Genomic DNA, 11203 nt, shown 5'->3' with positions numbered 1-11203 from the left:
TTTTTTTTTTAATGATAACGGAAAATTCCTCGCGCACGGGCATAGACATTGCAAATTGTTGCTGCATGCGACACCTTTTTTTTTATAAGCCATCACACTGCAAAGTCACAAAGCTGCTCGAAGCCAGAACGACTATGTTTAGGCAGACCCGTGCATGTGGTTTTAAAGCAATGCTTGTAGATCTCATGGTTGCAGAACACTAATGCCAACAAACATTCTGATAACTGTTCATGAGTTAACACTAGAAGGGGCAAAATGACAAAAAAAAAAGATGAAGTAGCGTACGGGAGAGAGATAAACATTTTAATGAAGCTGAAGATGTTTGCCTGGCTGTTCGCCTGACATGCTACTCCAGGTGCTGGGTGACGATTATGATATATACAGTGATAACCACATAACACATACAGTCACACAAGTTTAAGAAATTCAACAGCGCTTTCGTGGCACGTAGCGCACAGGTGCTGCTTTGCCATGGGCCCAGAACATGTCGCAACTCTAGCAACTCTAGCGTACGGGAGTATCTAAAGCCTGATATGCAGAGAATACCGTATTCACTCACGTGCAGCGCTAGAACTGCGGTTAATGGTGGCCCACTGTTGGTATGGTGTTGGCTATCAACGTAAGCTAAAGAAATAAGAGGCTCCCAAATGTCATGCTAACGCTCTTCTTTCTCATTTGAAGCTAAATTGCCACTGAATTTTTCGTCACAGCTTAGCTACTTGGGGAACGCGAAAAGGAGCCGTCGTTTCGACTACAACCCTTTAACGTCACGCTCGCGATACCAGGCACACACCCTGTAAACACAACAACCACCACATTTGCGTACAAAAAAAAAAAGAGAGAGAGAGACTGCACTTGACGTCACCGACAGCGTCCGCTATTGAGTCGCCTTGGTTGCTCGCTATATACAAGAGAAAGGCGGCAACGCCGCTTGATCATTTGTACGCCGCGCGCCTGTCGACGAAAGAAAATAAAAAAAAAAGAATAAGAGAAACACTTCTAGGCAGGGACACTCGTGGGAGGCTTGAAAGCGGCTCGCGATGCCTGTGCAACAAAGTGAGATTACAAGGTGAGGCGACAGATATAGTGTGTACCCTCTTCCTTTCGCGCTGTTTGGTCTCGCTCTAGTCCTGGAAAACCTCGCCGCGGCAACCTCGAAGTCCTTCTTGGTCGGCGTGGGTGTTCTATAAAGGTGCCCCTGCACAGAGTACGACAGTGCACGGCTTGGGACGAAGCGTGTTTGCATGTGTATGCATGCGCGCGGGGCGTCGCAGCAGCGTCCTGCGCGCTGCGTGGTACCCGCCGAAAGAGTTGCTTGCCTGTCGCTTTTGTGACATTTGCTTGCAGTCGCGCGCATGCATGCAAAAAGGACGAATCTCTCGTTTCTTTTTCTTTCTTGGTTGGCTGACCGGCGAACTTTACAAAGAAAGAAAGAAAGAAAGAAAGAAAGAAAGAAAGAAAAAGAAAGAAAGAAAGAAAGAAAGAAAGAAAGAAAGAAAGAAAGAAAGAAAGAAAGAAAGGAAACGAAGGAAGGTTTCGCCTGTGCTCTTTTGAATAGTTGGATTCGTTTGTTCAGCCGGTTTCTCGACAGTTGTTGATGCATATATAGAAACTGGCCTTGCATTCCGAATGAAAAACCATTTCGGAGACCTTTGCTTTGAGAGTTTCTCTAAAATAAGAATGAGTATATGTAAATGTAAGGTGGCAAGTGCGTCGCTGTGGTGTGTCGAATGAAAGGAAGCCCAATATGTTCTACAGTTCTCTCTCTCTCTCTCTGTCTCTTTTTATGGTTCTGGCAAGGACTTGCAAAGACGAAACCTTATACAAAAGTTGGCGCGTTACAGTACGCTATGTATAGCTGATTAGAATAAATTTTACCACGACTTTCTGCCTCGGACGTGCCCCATTATAGTTGCTTATGCAAACTATAACCTTCGCGATGGCGTGAGTTAACGAACGCGCACCGACTCACGGACATACGCGCAACGTACGCATTTGTTCATGTAGGTATTCAACTCGGTTTGACAAGCTAGCCTTGCGCAATGGATATCACTAGTCTTTTTCTTTGTACCGCGTCCGACGTGAAATAATTGAAAAGGTGCGCTTGAGGTTAGCGTTAGTACAATTCACCTGCTCTATTTCGTTTTTATAACCACGGTTCTCGTAGTAGGAGTGTATGTACATATGCATACCGCGGTCTTTTGTCTTTCGTACCATATAGCCGAGACAGAAATAATAAGATATTTTCAACAACGGATGGAATCCGCCAGTGCGGCGGATTCCATCCGTTGTTGAATGTAAAACGATGTCTAAATTAACATAACCGTGCAGACTGATACTGCTCTCTAAAAGAGGCCTACAAATTCCTTAACCTGCGTTAACTCTTCATCCAAATTCTAGTGCTCTGGAACGGCTCCGGTCTAAATTGCCGGTGAGCTAAATTGGCAAACGATACATTTAGAAAGAATAAATAAAAAAAATGCATGTGCACAGCACCGACTGTGCTTCCGCAACGTAGAGACCGGGTTCGCTGGTCTGTTATAATTTTCTTACCAAGAGATAGCGAGATTGAATTTGGAGCAGAGGAGCGGCCCAGGCGGCAGCATCCATATAAACAGAAAACTGGATTCTCGCGGAAGTCTCCAAAGCAGGTTGAGATACTCTGGAAGAACTTTTCTTGCAGGCTTTTTTTTTTTCCACGCCGTTAACGTTTTCGCGTTCTGCGCTTTGCTTGTATGCGTTTGCAGTGAGAAATAAGCTATGATATTGTACTTCGAAAAGCCACGATCTGGCTGATATTGCGTTGACGGAGGGAGTGGAGAGCTACGGTCTAAGGTTTTGCCTCTTTGACGAACAAGCAAGCTTTGTACACGGTCGTTTTGAATTCAGGTGCGAAAAATGCAACGGTACGTCGGGAATTGAACCAGTAACCTCGTGCTCGGAACTTAACGTTTGCGTACACTAAACTATACTCAGGCGAGGTTAGAGATGGGAAATAGTCATCTTGTTTGCCGCATTTTGCCTAGATTTCGTGAAGTTTCGTCCGGAAAAAGGTTTGTTTCACGTGCACGGATGTTTGTTTCAGTGCACGCATGAACAACAAAAGTGTTGTTCATGCGTGCACTTGTCTAGTCTAGTCTTGTCTCGTCTAGTCCCTCTGTCTGTCTGTCTGTCTGTCTGTCTGTCTGTCTGTCTGTCTGTCTGTCTGTCTGTCTGTCTGTCTCTGTCTGTCTGTCTGTCTGTCTGTCTGTCTGTCTCACTCACTCACTCACTCACTCACTCACTCACTCACTCACTCACTCACTCACTCACTCACTCACTCACTCACTCACTCACTCACTCACTCACTCACTCACTCACTCACTCACTCACTCACTCACTCACTCACTCACTCACTCACTCACTCACTCACTCACTCACTCACTCACTCACTCACTCGGCATCGGACCTAATATGCTGTGCAACGTTAAGGGATCGAGGCAAGTATCATGCGCATATGTCGCTCATACAATTGTCTCTAGACGCGGTAAGCCGGGCATTCAAGTAATATGCGCTCCGCTGTCTCTATGCTACCACAGTTATCACAGTAGGGACCTGTGGTATTACACGGGTTTTACAGTCCCCATTCAATTACCTGTCAGAAATTGGCCTGTAGTTGGATGTTTTACTGATTGACTGTTTCATATAGAAATGCCTTAACTTACATGACATCCTAGTTGTAAATATTTCTATCAGGTTCACTTACACACTTCATGCTTGTTTATATTCGTTCTTTTTATTATTATTTTCTTCCCTCTCTTCTGAAATCTTTTCATCCCATTCCCCATCCCTATACAGAGTACTATGCCAGCGGTTCTATAGACGCCGGCAAAAATATTTGTTTTTTCAGTAACGATTATCTCTCCTTACAGCGGTACATCTCTAATTAATGCTGTGCCTGAATTCAGCCGAGGGCACAAGAATATGCTTGTCATCCCTACCGTCACTACTTCATATTCCATTCTATATTGTTCATCCAACTTGTCGCACAGCAGCAGGATATCGTCACAGGCATGCGGACACGTGCTTCTTAAATAAATGCATGCATTGTGTATGTCTAATAAAGACTAAGTCTTCGCAGCAGCAGCCGAAGGCGCACGAGTTTATGCTTTGCATCGCAACTTCAACTACTTCGCATTCCATTGTTTGATTCATCCGAGACCTTACAGAGCTGCCAGAATATCGTTATAGGTTACGAACACACGTTGGGCAAGGGAATACAAGCATTGTGAAGTGACACTTGAAAATATCATGACCGATAGTGCATAACCAATGAGTGCTTAGATGAAGCGGATTTTGACTCGATATCTTGACTTAATGCATACAATACTTTCAGCTGCATTGCATGCGAGCCTTAGCAAAGCGACAACTGCGAGCAGCGTTAGTGCGTGTGTAATTATGTTTATGATAAGTACAAGAAATGCAGGCAATCGCGTACAGAAGGTATCGTAAGGTGTTTGTGCATACATAATGATGTTTCTGATATTGTAAATTATTCTCAAGTAAACAGCATCTGACATATCTGTGGTGTGCGCAGTATGTCAGCATGCGGAAGATTTCGCGCTGGCGCTCTTTAAAAATAAAAATAATAATTATAACATACAGTATGATAGCCAACAGCTCGTCATTATACGAATGTAACATTTATTTGCAGAACAAATGACTAAAATGACGATGGTGACAAACATCATCATCTTACATTATTTTGCGTGAGGGTCTCTTAGTGAGACACTACCTACACAAATTAGAGTAATAAAAAATGGCCACTTACACAATCAATAAAACATCACCAGGACAACTCAAATCAGTACGTACACGCAGAAACTAGGAAGTAAGGATCGTTATACAAAGAAGAAAAAAACAATAATTGCCTAATTATCTTGGGAAGCTTGCGCAATAAACGGTACTACGAGCACAAGGGAAGCCGACTGCAGCAGTAGCGTGTGGTTGACTTGCAAAAACGCTTTGTCGGTGCTTGTTGAAACTTTCAATGGTTATGTTCATTTACTGTTGAATTAGACAACTTATTGTAGCCGTCAGTTACGACCGGAAGAAGGTAATGGTTGTATTATCGTTAGTCGAACAGCGACGTAATCTTCGTGCAGCTCAGAGATAAGCATGAAACGCTGCGTTAAATGTTCGGAAGAACAGGTAAAATTTCGCGTGGTCGAACCGAAGATAAACTTCCCTGAAATAATATAGTCTTTAAAATGTAGCGAGTAAGAACAGTGATAATATATATATATATATATATATATATATATATATATATATATATATATATATATATATATATATATATATATATATATATATATATATATTAAGTGTAGATTAATAGTTCAATGGGCCAGTTCAGTTCTTTTCGAGTAGTGGGTAACTGTCTCCCCCACTCTCTGAAATGTCCTTGGAGGCGAGAGTGACGCGGCAAGAAGCAAATTCGAACTTCGACGTCAGTTTTCACTCATCCCCTGAGGTAGGGAGGTCCCCTCCCGAAACTGTTGGGAAATAAATATTTATATCACTGTTAACGCCTCCGTTGTATTATACCCCACTATATATATATATATATATATATATATATATATATATATATATATAATATATAATATATATATATATATATATATAGTGTGCGTGTGCGCTCATGTGCTTGCACCTTTTATGTAGGGGTAATATTTGCGTAAGGACATTCGGACACCATGCAACTTGATATTAGTAAGCATAAGCCGAAAACAGCGTGGCAAACAAAACACGTGTGCTAGCTTTGCAAAAAGGTCGGCACGAAAGGCACCGACGAAGAAAATCCGAGAACGATGTATACGGAGACAAAAAAAAAAAAAAAAGAACCTTCGTCTTTAGAAGCATGCTATACAACTAAATACGCGATTGTTCAACGCAAGCACTTTATCGGGCTGCGAACTTACCTCCGCTTACGAGGTAATTACTTTCGCGCTTTGACATTCCCATCGCCACGCATGTGTTTCCCAACTTAACGCGCTGGAGCTTGCCCAGAAGAGACGGCTCGAAAATATGCGTATACGACTGCAAGTTGCGCGTTACGGCATTAGTTTTACCACAAGGTTCATTAATCTCTCTGATTGCCCGACACAGGTGATGGATGGAGGTAATTACGGCAGAACGCCGAGCCCTCTACATCCTAATCAGGCAGCGCTTGCGTCCACGGAGCGTGCTGTGCAACACTGCCGCGGCATTGTTGCAAACAGCAAAGTGTGGCGAAACTTCTCCAGCGGCTTTCGCTGTGCTCAGCGAGGGAGCCCTGCTCGAGGAAGGGAATGCGTAGAGTGCACGTTACGTAAGGCATGGTGGCTCGATCAACGCACTGCGAGGCTTTCCAATTACAGAAGCGCATTATAACAAGCAATGCGCGTGTTACAATTAACGCACGAGCGGTGACTTAATGCTGCGGTTTGTGAATTATACGCGCCTCGCATTTTCGCAAGTGTCTAGTAGTTTTTCGCAGGAAGGGTTCTCAGTATGCATGAACACGCATGCACAATCCACTTTTTCTTTTTCACGATGCCACTGCGCATGCGCCTTTCCCCTAGCGGAAATGTCGCGAAACGCCTCTTGATCTCGGAGGCGGCTAGAGCGGTTGCCCTGGCCCCTACAAAAACCCTACCAAAACGGCAGAGGGCATCACAAGAAAATGAAAAAAGGCAGATTAAGCGGCCACCATTAGAAAGAGATGGATAATCTTAGTATTGATAGTACGGGGCAGGGAAAGGGCTGGTCCAGGATCAGATATTGGATTGGGCCAAGAGCGTACAGCGGCGAGCCCACGAAGGTTCCTCCGCTCTCTTCACGCCCTTCCCTTCTGGGACAAATAAACATTTCCTCCTGCTCTTTTCTTCTTTTATCTTCTTTTAAGCTGTGTAAAACAACTTTAAAATCGAGGAGATGGCTAAACGCTTATGAGTGTTTGACGAGGCCGTGCCAACATTCATCGGCACAGCGGCAATGCGAACTGTTGGGGAAGTACAGTAAGGTTGTACAAAAAGCCCAACCTTCATATTCAGATTATTTCAGTTCCATTTCGACAATGAAACAACACTGCAACATTGTACGGCGATTATGTGCATACGGTACGCGACTAATTGTCTCGTTGCGTTTAGACAACTATTGCTGTTTGCAGACTTACGCGTAACAAGTAATTAGACGGGAACGTCCTAAGTGTGAGGCATGTAGCTCAGTCAAACCTAGGGATACTGCCCGGCCATCCTTATGGTATAAAAGCTGAAGGAATGCACCGTCGGTCCAGTACGCTTTACTGGGAAGTGCTCCGGACAGACTGGGTTACTAAGTGTTTCACGCAACGCAGAGCGCCGCGCCGACCGGGGCTTCTAAAACGCTCAGTCATTAGTCGCGCCAGCCGCCGCCGCGTCCTCGCAATTTAGTCGGCAACGCCGGCTGTTGCTGTGGCAGCAGCAACGGTGGAGGCTGCAGCAGCTCTTCTAGCAGGCGCTGCCGAGTGTTGGCCGGTAACCAGGTGTTGTCACTCGTTAGGGAAGCCACGGCTTTGCAGAGGCGATAAGAGCGTCGACGACGACGGCGCACCACAGCACCGCGGTAGGCGGCGGCGCCCGTCAGACAGCCGGTGTTTGTGTGCAGGCCTGCGAAGGACGCCAACACACGACGTGTTTGTGCGTATGCGAAGCCTGCAGCTCCACGAGACAGAATACAAATAAAGAAAAAGACAGTCGCACGCACAGAATAAGTGACGAAGAAAGCACAACGGGCAGGCAACGCGAGAAAGGTCGCGCGGTTGTTTTGTAGCAGACTTTAAAGGGAGGGACGATGCGGCTTTCTGTGGGTGTGCCGTCTTGCGTTGTCAGGAGCTCTACAGAAATGACGCCGTTTAGGCTGACAAACTATTATTTCAAGTTACTGCGCGTTCGTTTTGGAAAACTATGCGAGAAATAACGGGAAGAGAAAGAAGAGACAGACGCTGTTCTGATCGAGCTGCAGTTAAGCGAAACAGCACGCTGACCGGTTAGAACGGAAGCCGCTCCCTATTAGGTAGTCGAATGTCCATACAGAAGCGAAGAGATGGCCAAATGCGACGATTGTTGGAAGTGGAGTCACGTATACAATGGTCTGACGATTGTTCGGATCGTTGTGTGCTCATGGAATACAATCATGTGTTGCAGACAGTGACCACAATGTAGGCGGAAAGGCTAAGAGATTACGGACTTTTGCGTTTCGAAACTCATACTTGTACCGCAAGCTAGCGGCATAATGCCAGCCAATCGTCATATTAAATGCGGGTAGTGTGGTCAGGAGTAGATTGCCAGTTTATTAATAGTCTGTCCTGCCCATTTGCTGGCACTGCCTGAATTGATTAAAAAAAATGCCGGGTTCATCTCTTTTGCTTTATTAGCAGCGTCTTCAAAAATGAAGCGATGGCTGCACTCATCGGTATTGTATGCGACGCATCATAGGCGACGCTTATTTACACTTGTGGAAATTTATGCTTGTACACTTACATTTTGATAGCATTGAAACTCGTCCACCGGCTACTAAATAAAAACGTTGGTGTTGAGAGCACCAGAAAAGTATCGTGGTGCCTCGCGAACGCATTGAATATATTTTTAATACCGCTTCCTTAATAAAACACTTTCTGTGTCGATATCGAGGGCGTGGTATCTCAGTGACATGTAAACGCAATGTGACGTAGGTCTGAGTCACGTGTGGACAGCAGCTCTTGACGTAATAGTAGAACCCTGTAGTCTGCTGTCAGCAGTACGTGTCACACGTAAACAGCGAGGAGTGAATTGCCGTCCAATGGCTCCGACATCGATTTCGACCGCATCCAGGACGCACAGTTCGCAAACCCAGAAAACTGTGTTGACTTGTCATGTTAATATCCATTGCAGTAGGGTTGACCTGCAGATGCTGGGCGACGAGATCTTTAAGATCAAACTAAAATATTTTATACGGGTTTCCTGGCTCCGGTGTGTGGAGAGCATTAACACTGGATGACAAGGAAGTGAATAAAAAAAAGCCCTTTTCGCGATGCCATCAAAATAGTTTCTGTGCTCCGCTAAACGTGGCTTATTGCTATACGAAGAAAAATGAGGCTTGCTGCAGATAAGCTCGCTCTAAGTAAACCACGCCTGTGATTAGCCCAGTTTTTCCTGTGCGCTCATTCTGAAATTACTCGGCTGCAAGTCGACCTAAGGTGACGCGACAAACAAACAAACAAACAAACAAACAAACAAACAAACAAACAAACAAACAAGCAAGCAAGCAAGCAAGCAAGCAAGCAAGCAAGCAAGCAAAGCAAAACAAAGCAAAGCAAAGCAAAGCAAGCAAGCCAAAACAAAGGAATCACCGCGATGTGGTCTAAAGAGGGCGTACCGTCTTGCACTGCATGTATTCAAGTAAACAAGGCTCCCATTCCTCGGTGGTCGGGGAGCCTCTCTCAAAGTAGCAACACACGCGAGGAGTCTCGAGGCAAAGGCTTAGAAGAACTGATTGTGCGAAACCGGCCCCGTTTGTTTCCTCAAATACGTTTTCGAGCCCCTAAACGCTCAACGATCTGGTTAATCCTTCTTCCCCGGTCCGTAAATTCAGCATCGCAATCTAACCCGGTTAATGCAGTGATAAAGAAACGCGGTTCCTGCGGCAGAATGAATGGTGTCTCTGTAATACAAGTTTTCCTCTTGTTGATACATTGCTTGCTTGCTCGTTGTTTGTTTGTTTGTTCGCACTGAGCACCGGAGAGGTCGGCCTCCCGTTTTAGGCAGTACCTGGTGCGCAGGAACTGCTCGGAAGTTGCCCCCGCACCGCTCCGAGTTCATGAAGTTCTCGCTATTCATAGGATACTCGGTGCAGACCGGCAGGCCCGTACGCTATATTTGGCGCCCAACGTGGGGCTGGATTAAGACGGCTCTCGCGCGTGGAATTTCATACTGCTCCCTCGGGGGTTCGCATGAACGAACTCGTGGAACTCTTATGGGCCGAATGTGAAGAGCACGGCGCCGTTTAGTCCCACTATTGGAATAGTATACGCCCACTAATGCAGGCGCAAATTCCCCTCCCTCGGGAACATTCGCCGGGACGCTTGCACACCCGCACATACCGCAAGCTTCGTGCTCATCTTCGGGTCGTGTTTGTATCTGTGGTTCTACGGAGTCGCGACGCCGTGAAGCGGGCGCACGTTGTTGTGGTGTTTGTCAAGTTTTCCAGCGTATAGATTTGCTGGCTCTCATGCGTATCGTGTTTGGTAGGACAGCATGTTGTTCACTTATCGAGGAAAGTTAGCCTTGGTAGTAATTCCTAACCAGTTCGCATTAACCGTTTGGTTTGAGACTGCAAGCATTGATGATCGCAGGCAACATCGAAGGATTGGAAACAAACGCATTGCCCCAAATATGTGACATAACCGCAAACATTGCACCACTGGAACAAGGGAATAGAAAATGACCGCCAGCCTCGTTGCCGCTATACACTTCTGCAGTTTATCAGGCTCATTTTGCCGAGTACTTAAAGTTAAGCGGTAATTACATTGCGCTCACTGTTCGACATTCAAGGTAAATGCTTAAATCAAGCACTGTTCAACCCCCTGATTCGGTTTGCCTTCCTATCTTGAATCTTTTTAGGCTCATATTATGTCATCCGGCTTATCAAACAGCCTGGCGGCCCTACCCATGCGGCGTTACGCTGCTCAGACGGAGGTTATATAGATTACCAGGATCGGGGGCAGGACTTCGATGGGGGAAATAACATTTGGCATCATTTCGCATTCTCAGCTCCGGGTTATGAGTGAACATCAAAGGGCCCCGGTCGGTCAAGATGAATATGAAGACCTCCATTTGCGGCGTAGGTGAATCGGAGACAACTGTGGAAGTTCGAAAGTTCGGGATGTTAATAATTTCGCTTTACGTGCCGACCTTACATGCGGTCCTTCTCACTGGTGCGAGCGCACCTGTTTCAGTTCACTGAAGTTCAGTTCAAAATTTCGTCTACCGTAACGAAGTGAATTGGAGGAGCACACGGGCACAAAAAGAAAAAGAAAGAAGTAAAAAAAATGGAAAGAAAACGCTGTCGCAGCAGCTTGACTAAAGCATAGGCTGAATTTGAGTGGCCGTGTGACATTCACAACATACTGCATGTTTTCAGCACAGAACGAGCGGAAAGA

At 45.6% G+C, this 11203-nt stretch overlaps 1 protein-coding gene across 1 annotated transcript in view; it reads left to right on the top strand.

The window, feature by feature from the left end:
* LOC119396811 (peroxisomal targeting signal 2 receptor) overlaps positions 1-9262 on the top strand; it is a 521060-nt gene extending 511798 nt beyond the window's left edge. The window contains exon 11 of the mRNA XM_049417239.1: positions 9249-9262. The gene's annotated coding sequence lies outside the window, so the exon portion shown is untranslated. The remainder of the gene's footprint in view (positions 1-9248) is intronic.
* Positions 9263-11203: the final 1941 nt, after the last annotated feature.

The sequence above is a fragment of the Rhipicephalus sanguineus genome, chromosome 6 (genome assembly GCF_013339695.2).
Source record: "Rhipicephalus sanguineus isolate Rsan-2018 chromosome 6, BIME_Rsan_1.4, whole genome shotgun sequence".
Taxonomy (NCBI): domain Eukaryota; kingdom Metazoa; phylum Arthropoda; class Arachnida; order Ixodida; family Ixodidae; genus Rhipicephalus; species Rhipicephalus sanguineus.
This window is presented reverse-complemented; position numbering and strand designations above follow the sequence as displayed.